We start from the raw sequence: 24675 nt of genomic DNA on the forward strand, positions 1-24675 counted from the left end.
AAACAAGCAGGGAGAGAGAAATCACTGAGCAACCTTTATCAGATGACTTTCTTTGCAAAATTATTCAAACCAAAAAATAAATGTCCTTTCTCATAAGAATTGATCGATTTTAGCTTTAGGAATCAACATGGTATCATTTACACATATCACATAATTCATTTAAAAATGATCTTGCAACATCCCAGATTCAGAATTCAAATACAAGTGCTTTTTCAAATATTCTACCAGAGTCTGACCACTTATTTAGTTTCTATTTGAAAACATTTGGCCACCCATATATAGAGGGTATATACAACTCTTTTTAGGAAGGATGCGGGAGGAGAATTCTTAGCTTGACTGTGCAGAAGCTTTTAGTTTGATAAAGTCCCATTCATTTATTTTTGCTTTTACTCCCTTTGCCTTTGGGTTCAAATTTATAAAATCTTCTCTAAGATCAAGGTCCGTAAGTTTAGTTATCTTATCTATGCTTTCTTCTATGCAATTTATGTTTCAGGATTTATATTTAGGTCTTTAGTCCATCTTAAATTAATTTTTGTACATGGGGGCAAACTGTAATCTAGTTTCATTCTTTTGCATGTGGCTCTTCAATTTTCTCAGCACCATTTATTGAAAGACTTTCTTTTCTCCATTGTATGTTTTTGGTTCCTTTGTCAAAAATTATTTGCCAATATTCATACGGTTATATTTCTGGGCTTTTAATTCTGTTCCATTGGTCTGTGTATCTGTTTTTCTCCTAATACATGCTGTTTTGATTATCATTGCTCTGTAGTACAATTTGAAGTCAGGCTCTGGTTTTGTTCTTTTTTTCAGGATTTCTTTAGCTACTTGGGGTCTTTTGTGGTTCCATACAAATCTGATGAAATTTTGTTCTATTTCTTTAAGAAAATGTCTTTGAGATTTTAATGGGGATTTCATTAAATCTGCATATTATTTTGGGTAATATAAGCATTTTAACTATGGTGATTCTTCCAATCTATGAACATGAAATATTATTCCATTTCATTGTGTCTTTTTAAATCATTTTTAATAATGCTTTGTGGTCTTCAGTATATAAGTCCTTCACATTCTTTGTTAAGTTTATTCCTAGGTATTTTATTCTTTTTGTTGCAATTTCAAAAGGAATTTTTTTTCATTTCTTTTTCTGAACTTTCATTGTTAGTATATAGGAATACAGTGGATTTTTTTGTGCATTGATTTTTTATCATGCAACTTTACTGTACTTGGTTATTGGATAAACAGGATGACATATATATATGTATATATATATGAGAGATATATATAGATTAGATAGATATAGATATAGATATAGATATAGATATAGATATAGATATAGATATAGATATAGATATAGATATAGATATAGATATAGATATAGACATAGATATAGACATAGATAGATATAGATAGATAGATATAGATAGAAAGATATAGATAGATATATACAATGGAATGCTACTAAGCCATAAGAAAATATGCAATATTGCCATTTGTAACAACATGGATGGACTTGGAAATATCATGTTACGTGGAATAAGTCAGAAAAAGCTAAGAATCATATGATTTTACTCACATGTGGAACATAAGATGAAACTCATAAACACAGACAAATTATGGTGGTTACCAGAGGGAACAAGGCAGGTAAAAGGTTAGCAAAGGGTAAAGGGGGCGAAACATATGATAACAGAAGATGATTTTACTTTGGGTGGTGGGCACACAAGGCAACATATAGATCATATGTTATAGAAATGTACACTTGAAACCTATATAACCTATTAACTAACGGCACCCCAATATATTAAATTAAAATTAGCTTTATATATTCAAGAACTTGACTTGGTAATAGATGATAGACTATCCAGTAAAGATTCATCAGAGAGCTCATGAAATCTTTTAATTCCTATTTTTTTATTTAATTTCCACCAAAGAACTTGGTTATAAAACCCTGTAGTTAAACAAATTAAAAATTCTATGTAGTTAAATGGTGAGAACATGTGAGAGTTTTAAGATAAGTTCTAGAAATCTAAATTTCAAAGATCGTCATATTATTATACCCCAGTCTTTTAAAATAAAAACACCAAATGTATTTTTCCTAGGAGTAACAATTTCTTGGATATTCTTTCCAAAATTTCAAGGATCCAACTGAAAGCCTTCAACAATGGACAATCTATCTACTTTTAAAGGGCATTCACTCTATTAGTCATCCAAGAAAAGCTAAATGTATTCACGCTTCTGGGCTTGTATGCTTTTTTAATAACCCAATTTCATGCCATACCAGGCAGACATTCTTCTAAAACCAGTTTTCTCAGCCACAAAATGGCAACATCACAATACAAAATCAACAGACCATTTTCCAATTAAAAATTTCATGGTAAGGCTGTTCCTGTGGGCACATGTATGTTGTTACAGCCCAGGCTATACTGACCAAGAGCTGGATGGTTCTTTCCTTCACAACCCTTTCACATGAGAGTAAAAGAAACAAGTTACACGTGGAGAGAAATGAGAGCTGAGGCTGTGAAACTCATAGAGTGGGATCCATGACATAAAAGACTCAGTTCAAACGTGGAATTGGGAGGTGCCTTCTGGCAAACTGAGCCCTCCTATCAGAAATGGAACAAAACCAGGAAAAGCTTGTTGTTGGAAATAAGTGTAAAAATGATTTACGATAACAGTTATCATGAGGATAAAAGTGTTGGTAATTCTCTTATTGCCTTCTTTATATTTCTTTAAATAATCTGATGACTGTGATAGCTGTCTATAGTCAACCAAAGCATCCAAGCACATGTGTACACACATGGACCCTCACCAATACAGCACTATGCACACAGGCAACTGCTAATTCTCCAGGCTCCCCAGAAGCTCTTCAACCATCCTGCCTGAGGATGAGCCACTGCAGTAGTAAGGGAGGGAGGTGGCTTAACTGACACGATATCATGGTTCTCTGGTTCCTTTGGCTTTGCTCCTGTCCATGTTCCCTCCATAGCCACATAGCCATGTGGACATGTGGACCCCACATGCAACGGACTGATGGACTGCAGCTGGGAACACAAACTAAAGTAGCATGATGTTGGATTGGACTATTCCCTGACATGGAATGAACAATCTGGACACTGGCTTTGATTTCAGCTCTATTAAAGTCACAGCTCCACTTCTGGACCTTGGAAATTCAGGGGTAATTCCACAGAAATAAAGCTTTCTGCAATACCTCATCCTCCCAATCGAGTCCCAGAAAATTCCTTTTCTCTGGATATCACAAGAATTACACTCCCACTAACAACAGACGGTAACCCGACGGTAACATGTTGACTGACAGTTCTGAATTACATACATCTTCATACTTACACAACAAAAAAAATTAATCTATTTGTGAGATAGATTATTTGCTACAGCAGCTTAGGTTGTATTGTAGACAACATCCTAATTTACTCAGATATTGGATTTATTGAAATTATATTGGGTAATTTACAAAATTATTAGTAATGTTCAAAACAGGCTTGGGAAATAGTCAGTAATTAAAGGATATAGGACATAGCCAAAAATTCTACCACAGCCTGGTGAGGTCATTCCTTTCCTTTTGAAAGCTTGAGTCTGTGGCAACCAACCACAAGCGCTTCCTGAATAACCTTAGGTTGCAATCCTTCTTCTACAATTCACAGTTTAAATGCTGGGAAGCCAAGAATGACAAATGTCCCCCACAGTCTACCTTTACACATGGAATAATCCCATACATCTTCTTCCTCATTCTTATGCTTAAAAATAGAAAATGTCCCCCTAAAATTCAGTTATCACTCATACAACTTAATATAGATTCACATTCTTCCCAAGAAGAGGATGATAAAGCTCCATGAGCCTCTACAACTTAGAGCTCAGTAGCCTCTCTACTTCTGAGGGGATGACCATTTCTTTTCTACCTATGGGGCAATTCCATGATGACATTATGGACCATGAACAAAATGGTGACATTACTTAATAATAAACCTGGTATGAATAGGGGTAGTTGAAATAAAAAGGAAATTAGTTAAATGTACAAATATATCCTTAACATATTAAAAAAGGAAATATGAGTTGATGTTTCAATCCTCATATCTGCAGTTATCATAAGGCCACAGCAGTAATAAAACTTTCCATCCTCCAACACCCACCCCATATCCCCATTGGTTTAAAACAACATGTCTGCTGGTCAAGATGTTTGCCTGGGACAAAGCTCGATGGTTTACATTACCTCAAGGAAAGGTTGTCAATCATACTGTAATCTCTAGTAGTTGTTCTTTACCGGCACTGAAAAAACAACAACAAAAACAAATCATTAGCTACATGTCAGGTCCCAAGGGCTCTTTGGATTTGTTCTATTAAGGAGACCACATATGGAGCAGCAGCTTTAATTGGTGTCATCCCATGATTAAACTTACAATTACTAATGGGCTCTGAATGGCCAAGCCATCTTCCCCACTGGTCAAGCTGGAAAGTGAAGTGGACACATGCAGGCATTGCAACTTTCAAGACTTGAATTATGGGGCTGCCCTCAGCATCTATATCCTTATGCTTTCCCCACTGAGAATGTTTATTTTTGCTCCTTTTGACATAATTTAAATCTTACATAAAAGTTGAAAGAATAGCACAAAAACTGTCTGATCCTTTCACCCAGCATTATTTTACTCTTTCTTTCCTTTTCCATGAACTCTTTTTCTTCTTTCTCCTTCTTACTATTTTCTCTCTTATTATCATTTGTTTTTTATTCATTTAAAAGGAAATTGCATACATGGTACCTCTTTAGCCCTGGATACTATAGTGTATATTTTCTTTAAGTTTATAATTTTGTTAAATATCCATAAAAAATTAAAATGAAGACACTAACTTGAATGAGACATTGTCTAGTTTCACAGATATCACTAGATGTTGCCAATTCTGCAGTAAAGGCCTTCATAGTAAAAAACAAACAAAAAAAACCCAAATAAAAACAAACAAATAACAATAGAACAGATCAGTTACTTCATAGACTGTCTTCAGTTCCTGTTCGTTTGATAGCTCCTTATGGTTTGATTCAAGTTATGCTTTGTTGGCAGGGGTACAATAGAAATGAGACTGCCTTTTTAGTGCCTAACATCAGGAGGTACATGCTGTTGATTAGTCCAATTACTAGCAATGTTATTTTTTTAGAACAATAAACACCTTTATTCCATGAGCTAAGATAGGAGGGAGGAGGATTTATATGCCTTTCGGGCCTTAATTTTCCTCAGCTATAACCCTAGCTTCTTGCCCTACCGCACATTGCCATCTGTGCAATGTGCACACTCACCTGGTCTTGAAGTAAGGCTGCAAGGAGATTGCCCTGCTGGAAATGTTCCTCTAAAAAACTGCTGATTGGGGTATTGCTTTTACTTCCATCATATTTCTTCTGAATATTCTTGGATTGATTTTTGTTTAAAATCTCTTCCTCCTCAGGAGTCAGCTTGGCCCCCATCTTATGGCTCAGGGCAGTGCCTAGCAGGACTGTATCACTGCCAACACGGTGTGTTGTTAATGAGCATGTTTCAGTTTTTTAGCAGGGTCTTGGCGTGGGCCGGTTCACTGTTGGATGCATAGAGACAACATCACAATCCTTGTTTTGCTCCTGCAACCCTGGGAGAAGCTGCAGCATCCAGCCTCAAGGCCCGGCACTTATTATTGACTCCCACACACATGGACTGTGTGTTTGCCCCAGGTCGATCTTATTGTTGGCAGTGTGGTATACCATCTCACATTTCTGCTTTGTGTGGTAGGGCTTTCTATTGCTCCAGGTCCTATGGTACTTGTGCTAGTTGTCCTAAGAGATGCTTGAATGTGGGAGCTGGGGACAGAGGCTTGAGTCATGAGATGTAGGACCAGCCCTCCCAGCTCCAGAATCCCACACCAGGCGGGCAGCAAGCTCAGCTCTTCAAGATGGGCTTCCCCACCAAGCACTCAGCAGTTTACAGCAGTACCAAGGTATCATCATACACATGCAGCCCAGCCTGCACCTTTTCCCACCACAGCCATGTTGCTGCCCCTTGCAGTCCCGTCGGCATCCCAATGACAATAATAATTTTGACCTTTGGATCACAACATATGATCTATCCTGGACAACGTTCCATGTGTGCTTTGAATGAATGTGTCTTCTGCGGCTACTGGACAGAATGTTCTGTAAAAGTTGTTAAGTCCATCTGCTCTATCATGTATTATAATTCCTATGTTTCCTTGTTGATTTTTGTCTGGATGATCCATCTATTGTTGAAAGTGGACTATTGAATCCCCTACTATTATTGCATTGTTGTCAATTTCTCTTTTCAGGTATGCTAATACTTGCTTTATATATTTAGGTGCTCCTATGTCAGGTGCATAAATATTTACAAATGTTATATCCTCTTGTTGGATTGACCTTTTAATAATTTTATAATGATTTCCTTTGTCTGTATTACAGTCTTCAGCTTGAAGTTTATTTTGTCTGATATAAGGGTAGCTACCCCTGCTTTCTTTTAGTTTCCATTTATATGGAATATCTTTTTCTAAACCTTTATTTTCAGCCTGTATGTATCTTTTATTTCATTCTAAGTATATTTTCCTTTCCATTATTGAGGACATATAGCTTCCTTAAAATATTTATCTGCTAAATCTAAAATCTGAGTCATCTCGATTTTGGTCTTCCTTAACCATTTTCCTCTTGACGATGAGTTCTATTTTCCTAGATCTTCTTATGTCAGGTAATTTTGGATTGCATCCTGGACAGTATTGCTGTTAAGGAGACTCTGGCTTGCTATTATTTGCTGATGAGCTGGTTTTCAGGTTTATATGTTTGTTTGTTTGTTTGTTTGTTTTAGCAGATATCTAACTTGGTTGGACTTCAACTGCAAATTCATTCCTGGAAGCTAGCTCTAATCTCAGATAAAAACTTTTAAGCTAAGATTTTTGGAGCCTACTTCAACCATGCATGGTACATAAATCATCCTGAGATGGGGGCAGACATGAATCAAATACTCCTTCTCTGGCTCTTTTTTATTTGGAAATATATCTCCTTCTCCAGTGTCTGTTTTTCCCAGTCTGAATTTGCTGGTTTTTCTAGCCAGAAAGACTGTAATTTTTTCCACCAGTGCCCCTAGCACCTGCACCTTCCCCAAACTAAAAACAAACAGATAAGCAAACACCAACAATTCAGAGAACTCACTATACAACTCTTGTTTCCAATCATGGACTCCATAAAATCTGCCTGCTTCTGTTCTCTCTCCAGCAACCACCCTTTGTATTTTTTTTTTCAGAGTTTGTAGCTGTTGTCTGCAGAAGATTTTGTCTAGCTGCGTTTTCATAGTCATCACTGATAGTAGAAATAACAAATTATACTTTTAAATACTATTTTTGTTGCATTATTGTTGTTTTCTTAAATCTCCTTTAAAATGCCAATTACACATGTTATTTCTTCTTTGCCTTTCTTTCATTTCAACCACTTTCTTTCTAATCCTTTTGATTTTTTTCTTAAATCTAATTTTTATTATTGTCTCTGTTTTCCTGTTTTTCTTAAATGCCCCTTATACTGTTTTTAATTACATTTATTCTTTCTTAAGCAACTTGTAATTTAATCTTCATTCCTAATATTACATTATCTTTTTAAGTTTTCTGAGTTTAATAGACTTTAATTTATTAGGAAAATGTTCATCATTGGAACTGTTTGGGTTTTAATTTTCCCGAAATCTTAAAAGAAGATAGATCAATAGATAAATAGACTGGCTGTCTTTGTCTTTCTGCATTCTGTAGACAGGGCGGGTGGTTGGATGGTTTATGAGATTTCAGGTTCAAAAGCATATCTTCAGTCAATGTAGCAAAGAATTATTTCTTTACTAATTTGGGAGAAAGAGGATAGGTGGGAGAAAAGAGAAGAGAAGTTCTGTGTACCTTTTTATTTTTAGTTTTTAATCTTGAAGGTTACTAAATTTTTGCCTTTTCCTTATTTTTCTCTTTTCTGCCCAGTTTCCAAAAGTCACCCGTACATTCCCTCTAACCCTCTTTTTCCCTTGAAACAGTACTTTCCTAGGGCTGACTCCACAGATCCCAAAGCACTTTAAACCTTTCCTATAGGCTGTGCTCTGAAACAAAAATGCAAGTACGTTTGTATTTGTGTGGACTTCCTTTTAGGTAATGTGGTTTTGGTTTTTTTGTTTGTTTGTTTGTTTTGTTTTGTTGTTTTTTTACAATCAATTTTAGGCATGTCATAAATTCCTATATACTCTTGGTGCAATTTTCCTAGAACCATCTTTGTATTATTCAAATAATGTGGCATGGACAGTGGGTAATAGCTTTGTTTGGTAGGATTTGGTGTTTATTTTTCTACTAACAATTAATTTAAAGTTTTCTGATTATGTTGAAAGTATGGATTTTCTATAGTAGTTTTGTTTGTTTGTTTGTTTCTTTGAGAAGTCAGGAGTGGAGGTTCTATGTGCCCACTACTGCCTTCCACTACATGGAACTTTATATTTACTATATTGCTAAGAAATGAGAGCCTTTATTACAAATATATCCTGAGTGGCCCGATTATTATGACCACCTGACGTTTGTAGGCAAATTAGCCGTACACTGCATCAAATGGATATGGAAGCCGAAGGCCTGTTTGAACACCTTTGCTGTCTGCAGTTACCAACATAAAACATCTCCAATTCGCACAGGAACACAAGGATTGGACAGTCGAGCATTGGAAAAAAAGTCATGTGGTCCGATGAATCATGTTTCCAGTTGCATCACGCAGATGACAGAGTGAGAATTTGGTGGAAACAGCATGAAAGTATGCACCCCACATGCATGAGTACAACCCTTCAAGCTGGTGGGGGCAGTGTTATGGTTTGGGCATGTTTTCCTGGCATGATTTTGGACCTTTAATTCATGTAGAACAATGTCTGAATAGCACAACATACCTAAGTATCATTGCTGATCAAGTTCATCCTGTCATGTTGATGGCGTATCCCAATGGAGATGGCTTCTTCCAACAAGACAATGCGCCATGCCACGGTGCTCGTATTGTGCAGGAGTGGTTTCAAGAACATGAGGGAGACTTTACCTTGCTTAGGTGGCCCCCACAATCACCAGATCTCAATCCAATTGAGCATTTGTGGTTCCACAACCATCAAATCTCACAGAACTGGACAGTGCTATTCATCAGGCATGGTGTCAGATTCCTCGCATCACCTTTCAACATCTCATGGAGTCAATGCCAAGAAGAATCACCACAGTATTGAAGGCAAAATGTGGCCCAATGAAGTACTGATCAGGTGATCATAATAATCTGGCCACTCACGTTTAAATATATCCCACATTCCAAGGTTGTTAAATTGCATTGTTTACCCATATCTTCAGAAAAAAATCACTTCTGTTGTGGTAAACAACCTGTTTTTCTATTTATAATGGTCTGGCCCTCTAGCAACTTCAGCATGAAATTATAGCTAATTTGCCTACAAATATCAGGTGGTCATAATAATCTGGCCACTCAGTGTAGTACTTCATCTGTATATCATAAAATAAGTATGAGAGCTCTTATTGTTACCGAATATTTGTGTATCAATATTTAACAACTAGGAAAATAACTTTAGGATGAGCACAGAGGTGGCCCTGCTGTAAAGCAGATTCTTGTCAAATTTCCATATATCACTTGACCCTTTAACCTCCAAATATAACTGAGGTGTATGGTTTTCTCTAAGGCTGTGATAACCCCAACCTCTAAGTGTTCTCTTGTTCAATGGCTGCAAGTGTCTTTAAGGAAGACTGAATGCAGATTCCTATGCACAGGGACATGACGATTTTGGGAGGTTCTTCTATATGGATTCCTAGGCACCCACTTTACTTAAGCTTTGGAACTGACTCATACCTGGGAATTGGATAAGGAGCTATGACTATCAAGTAAATCTCAGATTGTTTTGCTTGTCTTTTTGTTTAAGTTAAACAAATCAAATAGCTGCTTAGTGAGTTACCCCTAATGTCAATCCCTGGGACTCTATGATCAGAATGTCATAATCAAAGCTCACTCTGAGACATTTAGTACCTTTTCCACTATGCTTCTAGTGATTAGATGGCTGTTATTGTGTCTGACATCCTATATGCTTTTATAGCATTGAAAACAGAGAGCTCATTTCAATGTCATCGTATTCCACCAGCGTCATCAGCTTACGGAGAGTACAGTAGTCCCTCCTTTCCACAGTTTCAGTTACCTTTGGTCAACCTCAGTGTGAAAACATTAAATGGAAAGTTCCAGAAATAAACACTTCATAAGTTTTAAATTGTGCCCCATTCTGAAAGAGTGATGAAATCTCACAGTGTCCCACTCCATCCAGCCATAGGTGTGAAGCATCCCTTTGCCCAGTGTCTCCACTCTGTGCACTCTGCCCACCCATTAGACACTGATTAGTTTTCTCAGTTATCAGGTCAACTGTCAAGGGATCGCAGTGCTTCCCTTCACGTAACCTTTATTTTACTTAAAAATGGCCCCAAAGCACAAGAGTAGCGATGCTGGCAATTTGGGTATGCTAAAGGGAAGTCATAACGTGCTCCCTTTACATAAGAAGGTATGTATGTATAGAAAAAAAGCAACAGTATATGTAGGGCTCAGTGCTATCAGCAGTTTTAGGCATAACAGAGGGTCTTGGAATGTATCCCCCATGTATAAGTTTGGAACTACTGTACCACTAAGATATTATTGAAGTGCTAGCACTCCCCTCACAAATGACATTTGAGGGCCTTGGGAAGGGCAACTGTTCTCTTCCTTCCTATAGACTATACATATAGTGAGTGGTGAATGGATGGCACAAGTAAATTCACTCCATCATGTCTCCCTTGTTTACAGAAGAATTTACAGCATCTCGTTACATTCAAAACTTCAACTGCTCCAGCATATTGACTCCAGAATCTCTTCTGCCTTCCAGATTTTAAATAAACTAGTCTGATCTATATTTATATTTTTCCTATATGTTCTAACGTCTTTGGAATCCATTCTCACACTTACTGCTCATATTTTTTTCTGATACAAATTAACAAAGAACTGTAATTTTCTCTCTGTGTGAGTCTTCTTTAGACCCATAGGAAAAATACAATCTAACTCTACCTAAAGTTCTATACAAAACAAGAGGTGAGAGGGGAATGGGGAAAATTGACATCTTTTTTGCACATAGGAAAGAGAGATATGATGTCTTTAAGCCAAGGTGGAATGGTCTCCTTAGACAAGAAAAATGAGCTTGTTTAGGTGGCAAGGCAGGCATAGCTGACTTGTGAAGCTTGGGGAGCAGCTCTGGTTCTTACAAATATTATCATGTGAATCACCATTCCAATTCTCAAAAGCCCATTTCTCTCAATCAATGACACTAGGTTCTAAAAGACACTAGGTTCTAAAAGAGTTGAAAACATCAGATATTTGACCAATGTTGTAATTTGACAAAGCATGTAATCCTCTCCATTTTTTATTTTTAGCTCACGACCTCAGCACGGCAAGTATAAAATGTATAAATCATATTGTTTTAGCAGTCATATAAGGGTTTTTTGGCTTTTAGTTTGTGCCTTGAGATAAAAATATAATGAGCAGAGCCTATTATTCTTTTTTAAATAATCCAGTGCTATTAGCTGTGAACACCCCCCCCCCATATTTTTTGAATAATGTATGTCCTTTATTCTATAGTAGTACTCACTTCATGCCCTTCAATGGGGATTCCACTCTAAGTCAAACAGACAACAATTTAACAAACCATGTTGCAACTGTGTCTCATAGGTCACCAGGTTCCTATCTACATATATAAAAGGCTAATATGCAAAGTGTCTCCTCGGGAGTTTTACTGGAAGACTGGAAGTTCAATCACTCGCTATAATGTGTGCTGACCACCAGTGGGTGATGCAGAATGAAGGAAGGCCCTGGCCAGCCACCAGAAGGCCCCAATCAGCCCTGATCACTGGCCAGGCTTAGGGACCCTACACATGCACGAATTTCATGCACCAGGCCTCTAGTCTTTTAATATGCAGCAAGACACTAGGTTTCCATTGCCTTCAGCTCTGTGCAGGCCAGATAACAATCTAAGGTTTCCCTATAAAGAAACACAATTCACTCCCTTAATATTCACTGCATTATATATCAAGGTACTTGGTTACAAAAATAGAAATAAGCATTAATTTAAGCAGAAAAGACTTTAGTTGAAAAGATATTGAGGAATGTATATGTGCACAATTTCTTTACTGTCCTAAATTCTTCACCCTTCCCTATATACACAGCCTTAGGTTTTGCAGAATTCACTTCCTGTGACATTGCAGTTCCTTCCACAAAAGGCAGTGTATATTTTCTTGCTCCTTTGATGTTGGGCTTACCCATGTGACTTGCTTTGGCCAATGACATGTTAGCAAATGCTTGCAATATGCTTGCTCAGCAGGGCCTGCTGTTGTACATCCTTGCTCTCACCATCAGATGGAAATGCCTCTAATAGCTGCTTATTCATGGGAAATGAGGAGAATGTGGCACAGACTTGGGGCTTACATCCATGCCTCATTTAAGTCCAGCCTAAAAGAGCCAATCCCCTATCAACCTGCATTCATAGGAATTTGAAACAAATATTTATGTTAAATACCATTTTCAGTTTTTTTGGGGGGGAAGGTGAGGTGGGGATGGGGGTGGGGAATTGTCATGAAGAAATATTGTGGATATAACTGTTAGACATATAATAGAATCATAAGAATGACTAGAAAATCAAGCTTGGGAATATAGACAAGAGCCAAAAGAAGATAGAAATGGATAAGATTTCACCTCAGAAATAGTCTATTTATGATGCTACTATTGATGTCATTACCACTGGAGACTGGCTACTGTCCCACCATATTCCATAATCCCCAGGCACACACAAAGTGCACTATACTGTCATTGCTATCATAGCCCCAGAAAATAATCTTTAGTGGTCTCTGTTCTCATTCACCACTTCACTCATCCATATTCAAAGCCCAGGCTGGAGCATCTAATCAGGCAACCAAGGTTATGTCTCCACTTTAATGCCTAGAAGTTGGGAGAAAAAATATCTGCCTCCCTATAGCTTGTATCAATTTTGTGATTTCTGCCAAATGTAAAAGGTATTTAAATTCTGGGCAGCCAAAACATGACAAATGTTCATGACATGTCTTCTTGCCTGGAGGGAAATGCAAATGCAATGGAACTCACAGTCCTGTTTTCAGTCCAGGCCGTATCTAAATACAACAGCAGCAATAATAGCTAAGGTGCATTAACTATGTGTCAAGCACTATGTTAAAAGCATGATATATACTTTTATTATAGATAATATATTCCTCTATAGAAATGAGAAAAATTAGGTTTAAGAAGGTTAAGTAACCTACTCAGATTCACATAGCTCATAAATGTGGTAGAGCCAAGAGACCAACCAGGCTGGTCAGATCACAGAACCCTGACTTTTAACCACTGTGGTGCACTGTTTTTCAAGTATTAAAGAATCATTTCCAGGAAACAATGAGCTCTCCATGCTTTTAAGATTAAGAGAGTTGTGATTTCATCTGCATCATCAATATCCTACCCTAAGTCTTAATTCATAGCTAATAGTTTTTAATTGCCTTCATGCTGTATTTTAAACCAAGTTTTTCTTGTTCTGTTCACAGAAGAAATGGTAAATAATTGTTTTCCCCAAAATATCTGAAAAGCTATTATTAAGCTTTCTATATGCTTCTCTTATCTAGATTTCCTTGTCTTGAAATGGAGTATGCTATGTCTTCTATATTTTATTTCCTTTAATTATTTGGAAACTTTTGATTTTTAATGTGTTTGTAGAGTAATAAATCTTAATTTTACCTAAGACTTGACTACCCATGGAAGTTTCTTGAAGTTGGTACTGTATGTGTGTGTTTGTGTGTGTGACACCCTATTGTTGCCGTTGCTGTTGTCAGTAGCCTCAGAGAAGCCTGACCATTAGTTAAAATTGTCTTCACTATTGATACCTTGACAATATACAGAGAAAAACGAGTCATAATAGAGAGGAGGGTGGATTTGTAGACCAGAGCCACATGGCTGAAATGCTCATGTGGCCATTAACTAGCTGTGTGTCATTGGTAATACATTCAAATTATTTGTGCATTTACTCCATTGTTTACATAATAGGATTAAAAAAAGAGAATGCTGCATATAGCTCAGAGTTTAATGCAAGTGGGTACTCAATGCTAGCAACTATCATTGGTATTATTGTTGTTTTCTTATTATTATGGTTGTTGCTATTGTAATGATGATGAAAATAGCTGTGGGTATTCTGGACATGCTCATTGGAGCCCACTTCTTAAATTTTCTTTTCCTGAACAATGAGTAGCAATAATCTTATCTAATAATAGACAAACATGGTAATTAACCATACCTCTGCTATGCTTCCCATTGGCTAATCAGCAGGATATGCAAATTAATTGCCAACAAAGATGGCAGCTGGCAGCCACGCAGCTGAAGCGAACATGAGGCTTGCTTGCTCCAGTGATGGAGGAAGCCAAGGTTCCCCGCCTGCTGCAGCCCAGCTCTGAGCTCCGGATGCAACAATGTTGCAATTATAGAAGCTAAACAAACCCCAGATACCTGTGGAGCTGGCTCTCATCTCCAGTGACAGCTATAGAAGGTAAATAAATCCCAGAATAAAAGAAAAAAGAAAAAAAAAGGCTGGGAGCTTCAGTCGCCCGCCATCCTGAAAACGGCCCTCAGCCCCTCACCCAGACTGGCCAGGCACTCCAGTGGGGCCCCCCACCCTGAAGGGGGTGTGACCAGCTGCAAACAGCCATCAGCCCCTCATCCAGGCTGGCCAGGCACCCCAGTGGGGACCCCCACCCTGAAGGGGGTGTGACCAGCTGCAAAAAGCCATTAGCCCCTCAACCAGGCTGGCCAGGCACCCAAGCGGGACCCCCACCCTGATCCGGGACACCATTCAGAGCAAACCAGTCGGCCTCCACCTATGCACCAGGCCTCTATCCTATATAGTAAAAGGGTAATATGCAAACTGACCCTAACAGCAGAAAGACTGGGAATGACTGGTCACTATGACACACACTGACCACCAGGGGGCAGATGCTCAATGCAGGAGCTGCCCTCTGGTGGTCGGTGTGCTCTCACATGGAGGAGCTCTGCTCAGCCACAAGCCAGGCTGACGGCTGCCAGTACAGCTGTGGTGGTGGGAGCCTCTCCTGCCTCCTCAGCAGTGCTAAGGATGTCCGACTGCAGCTTAGGTCTGCTCCCCCTGGCAAGTGGACATCCCCTGAGGGCTGCTGGGCTGCCAGAGGGATGTCTGATTGCCATCTTAGGCCCAATCCCCCGGGGAGCAGGCTTAAGCCAGCAAGTGGTCACCCCTGAGGGGTCCCAACTGTGAAGGGACACAGGCCAGGCTGAGGGGCCCCCTACCCCCGAGTGCACAAATTTTTGTGCACCGGGCCTCTAGTATTGATAATAAAAATATATGACCACTTTTTCAAGCAGTTAAGATTCTGCTGAAGAATAATAGTCATATTCCTGAATTTTTAAACTCATTGTCCTATGACATTATTCTTAGAGAAACTTTATGAATTGGACATTAATGTGAGCATTATTTCAGTTATCTATGCTCCAGTTCTTATGTTACCCCCAAATAACTGAGTAGGTTAAAACAACTAGCAACCTACCTGTGATTTAGTAAAAGTCAGGTCCAGGATTAAAACAATTCATGGGGACCCTTACCCCCTCCCTACGTGGGAGTCCATTTGGTGGGACTCTTTCCCTCTCCCCACATGGGAGTATGTACTTGTTCTTCAATAAATCTCCATCTTTGCTATAAAAAACAAACAAACAATTCATGTCATATCTCCTTACTTGCCTCACCTCCCTAATGTTTTCTGCTCTTAAAGTGGCAGCTCCATTTTGAAGGATTCCTTGTAATGCAACCATTGAAATATGGCCTATATGAGAGAGAAGTGAGTTCACAATGCTTGGGCAAGAATATTTGAGAAGAAACCAGTGAGGAAACATTTACATATGTTGGCCAGAACTATTTTCACATGTATTCTTTTCATTTTCTTCAACACCTGAAGCATGAAAAATATGGTGGCTACAGGACCTGAAGTCAATGTGTTTTCAACAACTCTATAAATTATCTTTCAGACAACCCATCACATTAAATAATGGAATTACTAAGTAAATAAGGAGCCAGATGACTCAAAATGTGTTATACTTGAGGGAACATCATGTCATATCATGGAAATATAGAAAATCAACTTTATGGAAGGTTGGGATTTCTCCTTTTTAAGTTATTACCTTACGCTTCAACTGCCAAGTCTCAAAGAGGCAAGAAACAAATGATGTCAGTTTGAACTGAGGAATGGTTTTCCTTTGAATTTTATGACCCCTTCATCAGCTGCACAGCAGGAAGTGACATAATTTGTATTCATGGAGACAGACAGGATATCACATATACCGGATGCCATGTTGTAGGCAGGGGAAAAAATAACCATGGCCTCATTATAACTCGTAAAAGTTACTAGGTGATTTGATCCCTTTTAGAAGTAAGTAGAATATAGAGCTTTAATTCTATAAAAAGCAAAGTGTATTAGGTACCATAGTTAACTAATGTCACTATATAATACTAAAGTATTTTGACAGGATTGAGACGGGAACAAAATGAAAATTGTATTATTGAATGATAAATAAACTAATTAGCTGGAGAACTTCAGAAAGGGTCTAGGTGATTTATACTGAAGACCAAAAATAACCAAAGAGAGATTTATAAATAAAAGATTTTTTTGCCTAGATAACATTTTTACTTTTATTATATATTACTATATATATTCTCCTATTTTTATATAAAGTTACATACAGTAGAGAAGATGCTCTCAGACTCCATTTGTTTGTTTTCTGCTGTAATATGAGAAACAGGGCTGACTTGTGCACCAAACAAAATAAAGTTATTTTCCTCTAACACACATTCCAATAGGCATCTGGAAAACATTTGAGGGTCACGCTCCATGATCCTCAGATGAAAGAATTGATATGAAGGAGAAATGATGGTATTCCTCCAAGGAATGAAAAGATTTGAAAATTAGTTTTTATCTTTTTTTCCTAGATGCATTTTCCAGTCTTTATTGAAGGCCAAGTCAATGGTCTCAGGACTCAACAGAGCATACACATGTGAGCTGGGCTTGGACTTCTGCAATCAATCAAATAGTCACACTTAACCAGATACTTCAAAAGAGTGTTCTTGATGCTCCCCTTACTCATGACATTTTACTCCCAGTGTTTGGTACCAGCTTTCTAGGATGCAGTTTTGGTACTTCCATTACCAACTGGAATTGCAAGACCAGATGTCAATGACCTAACAGCCCATCCTACTATGGCAAGACCTATCACTCAAGTGTTCCATTGCATATGGAGCAAAAGGACAGTGGGGTGTGTGGGACTGTACATGCCTTCCAATCATGGGACTATTTTTGCACACTCACTAAAAGAAGGTTCTCAATTCACAGTTGTTCATGGATAAAATTAAATTAATTTGGATGGCAAAAATTGTCCCTTTATTATTTTCCTAACTTCTGTTTGAAATTCAATTTTATTTTCACCTTACAATATTGTTCTGGAAATTTCAGAAAATAAAGTGTTGTCTTCTATCCCATTATATTTCCAGTCTCTTTTATATTATTTCTTTTCTCTTCATTTTTAACTATATAATTTTAGCCAAACTGAAGGAATCCAGCCAATTATGCATTCAATTCTCTTGCATTTTCTAAAATAATTGAAATTCCAAAGATTCCATTTAAAAGGGCTTTCAGCATGAAGGTTCCTTTTTATTAACTCAAACTAGAACATTATACTATGGAATGTTTTTCGACTAAAATATATCCAAATATTGATCAATGCCTAGTTATAGATTGAATGCACTGGAATGTATTGTTGATGATTGTGTCACCAATGTGATGACACATGACTAAGTCGTTTGGTGGAAAAGGAGTACTGAACACAGAATCACATGATAATTGACTAACTACATTGTACAAGAGCCTGTAGAGAAAACCCTGGTCATGCATTGTAGAGGAGCATATTTTAAAAGTTATTGCACAAAATATACTAAATATTGGTCTGAGAAGAGGCAGGTAGGATTCATCAGGCTCCCAAAGGAGCCTATAGAATAAAAAGATTAAGAATTCCTGTTCTAGCCCTTGCTGGTTTGGCTCACTGGATAGTGCATCGGCCTGGGGACTGAAGGGTCCCAGGTTCGATTCCGGTCAAGGGCATGTACCTTGGTTGCAGGCACATCCCCAGTAGGGGGTGTGCAGGAGGCAGCTGATCAATGCTTCTCTCTCATCGATGTTTCTAACTCTCTATCCCTCTCCCTTCCTCTCTGTAAAAAATCAATTAAAAAGAAATATATATATATATATATATATATATATATATATATATATATATATTTCCTGTTCTAAATCACAGTGCTTTGTCCTATGCTTTTCTTTGGGGAGATAATGGAGGAGGGGCTGGTGAGGGCAAGATAGACGTGGAGCAAAGCCAGCATCACAGGCATGTGAACAGTGCTGTAGCACATGACCCCATGCTCAAAAGAGGGCCTTGTGCTTGGAATTCATGTTCTGCAGTGACCATCTTGAAATTCTTAATAATTTTATCTCTGAATTTTGCTTTTGTAAATGAAGCCCATTGGGAGAAAGGAACATGCACCAACTCTTGGAATCCTAGCTCATTCTGGGTTCATTTTTTAAATCTATTTTCTTTTATTATTTATTTATTTATTTATTTATTTATTTATTTATTTATTTATCTTTTTTATTTTAAAATGTATTGGGGTGACACTGATTAATAATACTATATATTTCAAATGTACAATTTTATACAATTCTATACAATTCTAACAGCTTCTGTATATTATACTGTGTGCTCACTACCCAAAGTCCAGTATCCTTTTGTCACCATATATTTGACCCCCTTTATCTTATTCATCTTCCCTCTACCCCTTACTCCTCTGATAACCACCACACAGCTGCTTGTGTCTATGAGTTTGTTTGTTCATTTGTTGCTTTCTGTTTTACATTCCACATATGAGTGAAATCATATGGTTCTTCTCATTTTTTGTCTGATTTGTTTCACTTAGCAGGATACTCTCAAGATCTATCTATATTGTCACAAATGATAGTATTTCATCTTTTCTATGGTGACAGTACTTCATCTTCTTTATCCCATCATCCATGGAAGAACATAGGTTATCTCCATGTCTTGGCTACTCTGAATAATGAATGCTACAATAAACACAGAGATACATATACCTTTACAAATAACTGCTTTCAATTTTGGGGGGTAGATACTCAGAAGTGGGCTAGCTAGGTCATATTTTAGCTCTATTATTAATTTTTTTAGGAACCTCCATACTGTTTTCCATAGTGACTGTACCAGTTTACATTTCCACCAACAGTGATTGAGGGTCCTATTTTGTCCACATCCTCTCCAACACTTGCCATTTCTTGTCTCATTGATAAGACACCTTTACAAGGTGTTTTTATTTAAATTTATCTTTATTGTTGAAAGTATTATAGATATCTCCTTTTATCCCTATTGACCACTTCTAGCCCACACCCATCCCCCACCCCAGGGCTTCACCACACTATTGTCTATATCCATGGGTTATGCATATAGACATATAAATTCTTTGGTTAATTTTTTCCCACCCACTCACCCCTGCCTTCCCTCTGATATTCCAGTCTGTTCCATGCTTCTGTATCTCTGGATCTATTTTGTTCATCAGTTTATTTTGTTCCTTAGATTCCACATATGAGTGAGATCATGTGATACTTGTCTTTCTCTGACTGGCTTATTTCACTTAGCATAATACTCTCCAGTTCCCTCCATGCTATCTCAAAGTGTAAGAGATCCTTCTTTTTTACTGCTACATAATATTTTCCACTCTCTTTGACTTCCTACCTCCATGAGACAGGTTCGTATCCATCCATTAGCCAAACCCTGTCCAGTTTTTTGAGCAATGGATATCACATTTTAAAATATTTTATTGTAGAATAATTTTATATTTGAAATATAAAACTGTGAAGATGGTACAGAGAGGTCTCATATGCCTGACATCTAGTTAATGAGTGGTGGAGTTGGCATTTAGGTGAGATAAATAATAGTGTATCATGTGTATGAGGTCCTAAGAGTCATAGTCATATAAACTGATGAAATCATCATTTCTTCCTGGCCATGGCCTTGAAAGGATATGCTGTAAGCTGTCTAGTTCTCACTGACGTTTCTATAAGCCAGCTTCTTTCTCCAGCCAATAGCACTCTCTTCCTTTACGCCTGCCTTTAGGGTTTGGTTTGGTTTGGTTTGGTTTTCCATAGCCACCTTTCCATGGCAACACAGAATTCCAAATATGCAGTGGCAAGGTTCCTAAAAAAGGTGAAGGTTGAATTGCCTAATCTCACTTTTTTCAGAAGTGAATTTCTGAAGGGATACTGACATGCAGAAGTCATCAGTATCCCTTCAGAGAAGGAATGTGGCAGGTCACTTCAACGCTGGGGCAAAGAATGTTCCAGGCCTGAGCCCTTACAGAGAAAAGATCCAGCAGTTGCTGTCAACATCTAACCGTCCCAATCATTTCTTTTTTCCAGCAGAAAATTCTCCTTTGCCAGCTCTCCTAAGTGCTGACACTATTATTTATTGTATTACGTATAGCAATAGTGTTGGTCATCAGTCTCAAATGGTGCCTAATTGACATCTGCTCCAATTAAAAAAAAATCAAATCAGGCCATGCCTTCAGCAGTTCCTGGGATCTGTCTCTCGCTTCAACAGTGTTTGGATGGAACAGATCCAGGGACACCCCTTCTTCCAGCCTCCAACCTCTTTTCCAGTCACCACCTTCAGAACCACCTCAGCTATCCTCAGCCTCTGAGACCAGCCAACACTGTTTTTTGACCTTAGCTCCTTATTGCAGAACAACCATGAACTCCCAAATTTGTCAGAATCATTCACCAAGGTGGAGGCTGCTGTCAACCACCTAGTCAACCCGCATCTGTGGGCTCCCACACTTACCTCTCTCTGGGCTTCTATTTCTCCAGTGACGATGTGGCTCTGGAAGGCAAGGGCCGCTTCTTCCAGGAGTTGGCCGAGGAAAGCATGAGGGTTCCAAGTGTCTCTTAAAGAGGTAAAACCATCACGGTGGCCACATTCTCTTCCAGGACATGCAGATGTCTTCCCAAGATGAGTGGAGTGACACTCAGGATGCCATGGAAGCTACCATGTCATGGAGAAGAACCTGAACCAGGCTTCTTTGGATCTGCATGCCTTGGGTTCTGCCTGCGCAGACCCTCAGCCCAGTGATTTCCAGGAGAACCACTTCCTAGATGAGCAGGTGAAACTCATCAAGAAAATGGGCAACACCTGATTCACCTCTGAAGGCTGGCCCGCCCCCAGACTGGGCTGGGTGAGGATATCTTTGAAAGTCCCACCCTTACCCATAACTAGAAGCCTTTGGAGCCCCGAAACCTTTGAGATGCCCCTCTGCATTCCCCTGGTGTCCACCTTCTGCCTGAGCATCTCCCTGAAACCAATAGGCAGCCTTTTAGCCACCCTGGAGCCCTCTCCCATGCATTGGACCAAATGGAAACAATAAAGCTTTTTGCAGGAAAAAAAAATCAAATACAGAGTCACCATAGTTGACAACCTCTCCTGAGCTCCTACCATTGATCAGAAGTAAGAAGCTTGAATACATTGTCCACAGAATCCTGCAGCCCTGGTCTGTCCCCCTCAGACCTGCAGCCTCCCCCCATACAAGTGTCACTGCCACATGAAGAGAATAGTGATTAACAATACGATTGACGCTCAGCTTGGCACCCAATCTGCCTCCAGCATAGAATAGTCATTAATCATGTTCTAGCTCTAGGTTTGTTGGAAGGAAAGTAAAAAAGCAACTCTAAGCATATCAGCAGAAAGTATTTGGCTATGTTAACTAGCCATTTTTCACCTGTTTCTATGGTTAAGTAAGGCTGCCCTCTCGCATCGTCAGAAAAATAGTCAAGAGAGCTCACGATGTGAATTTGAGCATTTCTTCTTGGGGGTTAGCTTTGAAGTTTTTCTAGCATTTCATTATTCTCCAGAGCTCTGAAATATCTCGTGTTTCTTGAAGCTGCACTGAATCTGGAATCAATTACTTTTTTTTTTTGCTTTGGTGGAAAATCACTTAATAGCAGGTAGTATCCAAAATTAAAATCATGTTTGCTAAGTCTGAGACACTAGAGAAAAAGTGAAGGTGTATCATCAAGTGAAACTATTTCCATTAAATACCCTTCTCAAGATCAGCCAATTTTTCTTTTCCCTTTTAAATGTTTCCAAAGCATTTCTTTATTTCTTTCCCATCTTACATACCTGTCTTTCTGGGGGGAGACATGGCTGAGGTCAAATGAATAATGTGATTTCTGGGAAAGAAAAGGAGACGTACAACATGGAACTCACACTTGGTAACCTTGGAGCAAGTAGTAGGAGAAGTTCCCAAAATGACTTCTTTGGGAGAATATGCTTGCTTTGCTTTTCTGTTTCCATAGGATACATGTGACTGGACCTAGAGGACAGTGACATAAACTGAAATCACCTTCGGTTATACCTTATCCTTAGCTGGTGGGAGAATAGGACCAAACCACAAACATCATTTAGCAATAATAAAATTATTTATATTGCTCTTCTTTTTTATTATTATTTTTTGCTTTGGTGGAAAAATCATTTAATATCAGATAGTATTCAAAATTAAATGTGGTTTCTGTCTTTTCAGCAGCTCAAAACACATATTCAGAACGTGAAAATAAGGTAATGCCATGAACTGTTTAACACAGAATCTGCTGATATGAAAACATGTGGATTAAAGATTTGTCTCAAATTTTTTTCTTGAGAATGTCCCAAAAGTGGTAAAAAAAACGAGAGAATGAGTATTAGGTGAAATTTAAAACCCGTCACTGATGAAACTAAATAAAATTGTCAGCTAAGTAAATATAAAGAGACGTGCTACCCGATTCACAGAGCTCAAGGCCTGAGAGGCATGGCTGGGCAGGGACCCTCATGACAGGAGAGCCAGAAGAGCTCCGTTCCTAAAAGCAAGTGGCAAATCCAGACTCTCTTCTTGGGCACAGCCGACAGAGTTACACAGGTGGGCAGCAAGAGCTCCCCTGAACCCTTGTAGTACACAGTTTGAGAAGCAGTGAAAGTGGGTATGAATGAAGAATCACCTGGTAAATCAAATAAGCCCTAGGCCAGAGGTTCTCAACCTGTGGGTCGTGACCACTTTGGCGGTCGAACGACCCTTTCACAGGGGTCACCTAAGACCATCCTGCATATCAGACATTTACATTATGATTCATAACAGTAGCAACATTACAGTTATGAAGTAGCAACAAAAATAATTTTATGGTTGGGGGTCACCACATGAGGAACTGTATTTAAAGGGCCAGAAGATTGAGAACCACTGCTAGGCCATCTGCCAAGGAAGCTGGGGGAAGATCCCTGCAGCATCTCACCTCAGTTAGGTGGGAAGCAGCAGAGTCTAGGAACTCACATACATAAACTTGAATTACAAGGACAATTCCCACTAGTTAATGGCATGGTCTTTGCTCCTTCCTTATTCAAATTTATGAAATAGCTGTTCAAGGTAACAGTTTCAGTCCAAGCCTAAGTAATAATAATATGATTATTCATATTATGAATCTCATGGTAACCTAAGGCTCATGCTATCTTCCAGGCAACATGCTAGGCATGATGCATATGGTTAATTCTCACAACAACCCAAAGTTGGGTGCCTCTCTTATCCCCTCTTGAGAAATGAGGAAACTAGAGCAGAGAGAGGTTAAATAACCAAGTGGTGTTAAGGAAGTTGCCCAGGGTTATATAACTAGACAGTCTGGCCCCAGAGTGCATGCTTTCATCAGCAGATCTCCAATGTCTTGGTCTCAGGACCTCCTCATACCTTAAAAATTATTGAGAATCCCAAATAGCTTCTGTTCTTGAGAGCTATATCTATTAATTTTACCATGTCAGAAATAAAAACCAAGGGATCTTAAAATTATTAATTTATTTAAAATTAATAAAAATAGACCTATGAAATTTTAACATCATAAAAAGTTTTAATGAAATATTACTATATGATTGAAACCAAACCAATACTTAGTGAGAAGAGTGGCATTGTTTTACATTTTTCAAATATCTTGTTGTCTGTCTTAATAGAAAGAAATTGGATTCTAATATCTGCTTTGACCTATGTTGAGATCTGCTATTTTGGTTGAAGTATATAAAGAAAAGCTGGCCTTACACAATATGTAAATGGAAAAAGAGCGATATTTTAATATAAACCATTTCAATAACTGTGGAAATTCCTTTTTAACCAGAAAAGTTTGATAAATTGTGATTTCTTTTTTCTTTCTTTAAAAAAATATATTTTATTGATTTTTGAGAGTAAGGGAGAGGGAGAGATAGAAACATCAATAATGAGAGAGAATCATCGATTGTCTGCCTCCTGTGCCCCACACTGGTGATCAAGCCTGCCCGCAACCTTGGCATGTGCTCTTGACCGGCCAACACTTTATTCACTGAGCCAAACCACCTAGAGCAGGTTGTAGTTTCTTAAAGGATAGTTGCAGTGTAGAATATAAAACCATAGCAATGACTTTTTCTTACTCTCTTACATTAAAATC

General features: G+C 38.4%; 1 non-coding gene and 1 pseudogene across 1 annotated transcript; one reads left to right on the forward strand and one right to left on the reverse strand.

The window, feature by feature from the left end:
- Nucleotides 1–5896: 5896 nt before the first annotated feature.
- LOC118662321 lies at nt 5897–5976 on the reverse strand. Its single transcript, XR_004969705.1, has one exon. It is a non-coding gene; the product is annotated as a small nucleolar RNA SNORD55/SNORD39 (small nucleolar RNA).
- A 14227-nt stretch (nt 5977–20203) lies between these two features.
- LOC118661504 lies at nt 20204–21466 on the forward strand (annotated as a pseudogene).
- Nucleotides 21467–24675: the final 3209 nt, after the last annotated feature.

This window comes from Myotis myotis, unplaced genomic scaffold, assembly GCF_014108235.1.
Source record: "Myotis myotis isolate mMyoMyo1 unplaced genomic scaffold, mMyoMyo1.p scaffold_m19_p_8, whole genome shotgun sequence".
In the NCBI taxonomy this organism is placed as follows: domain Eukaryota; kingdom Metazoa; phylum Chordata; class Mammalia; order Chiroptera; family Vespertilionidae; genus Myotis; species Myotis myotis.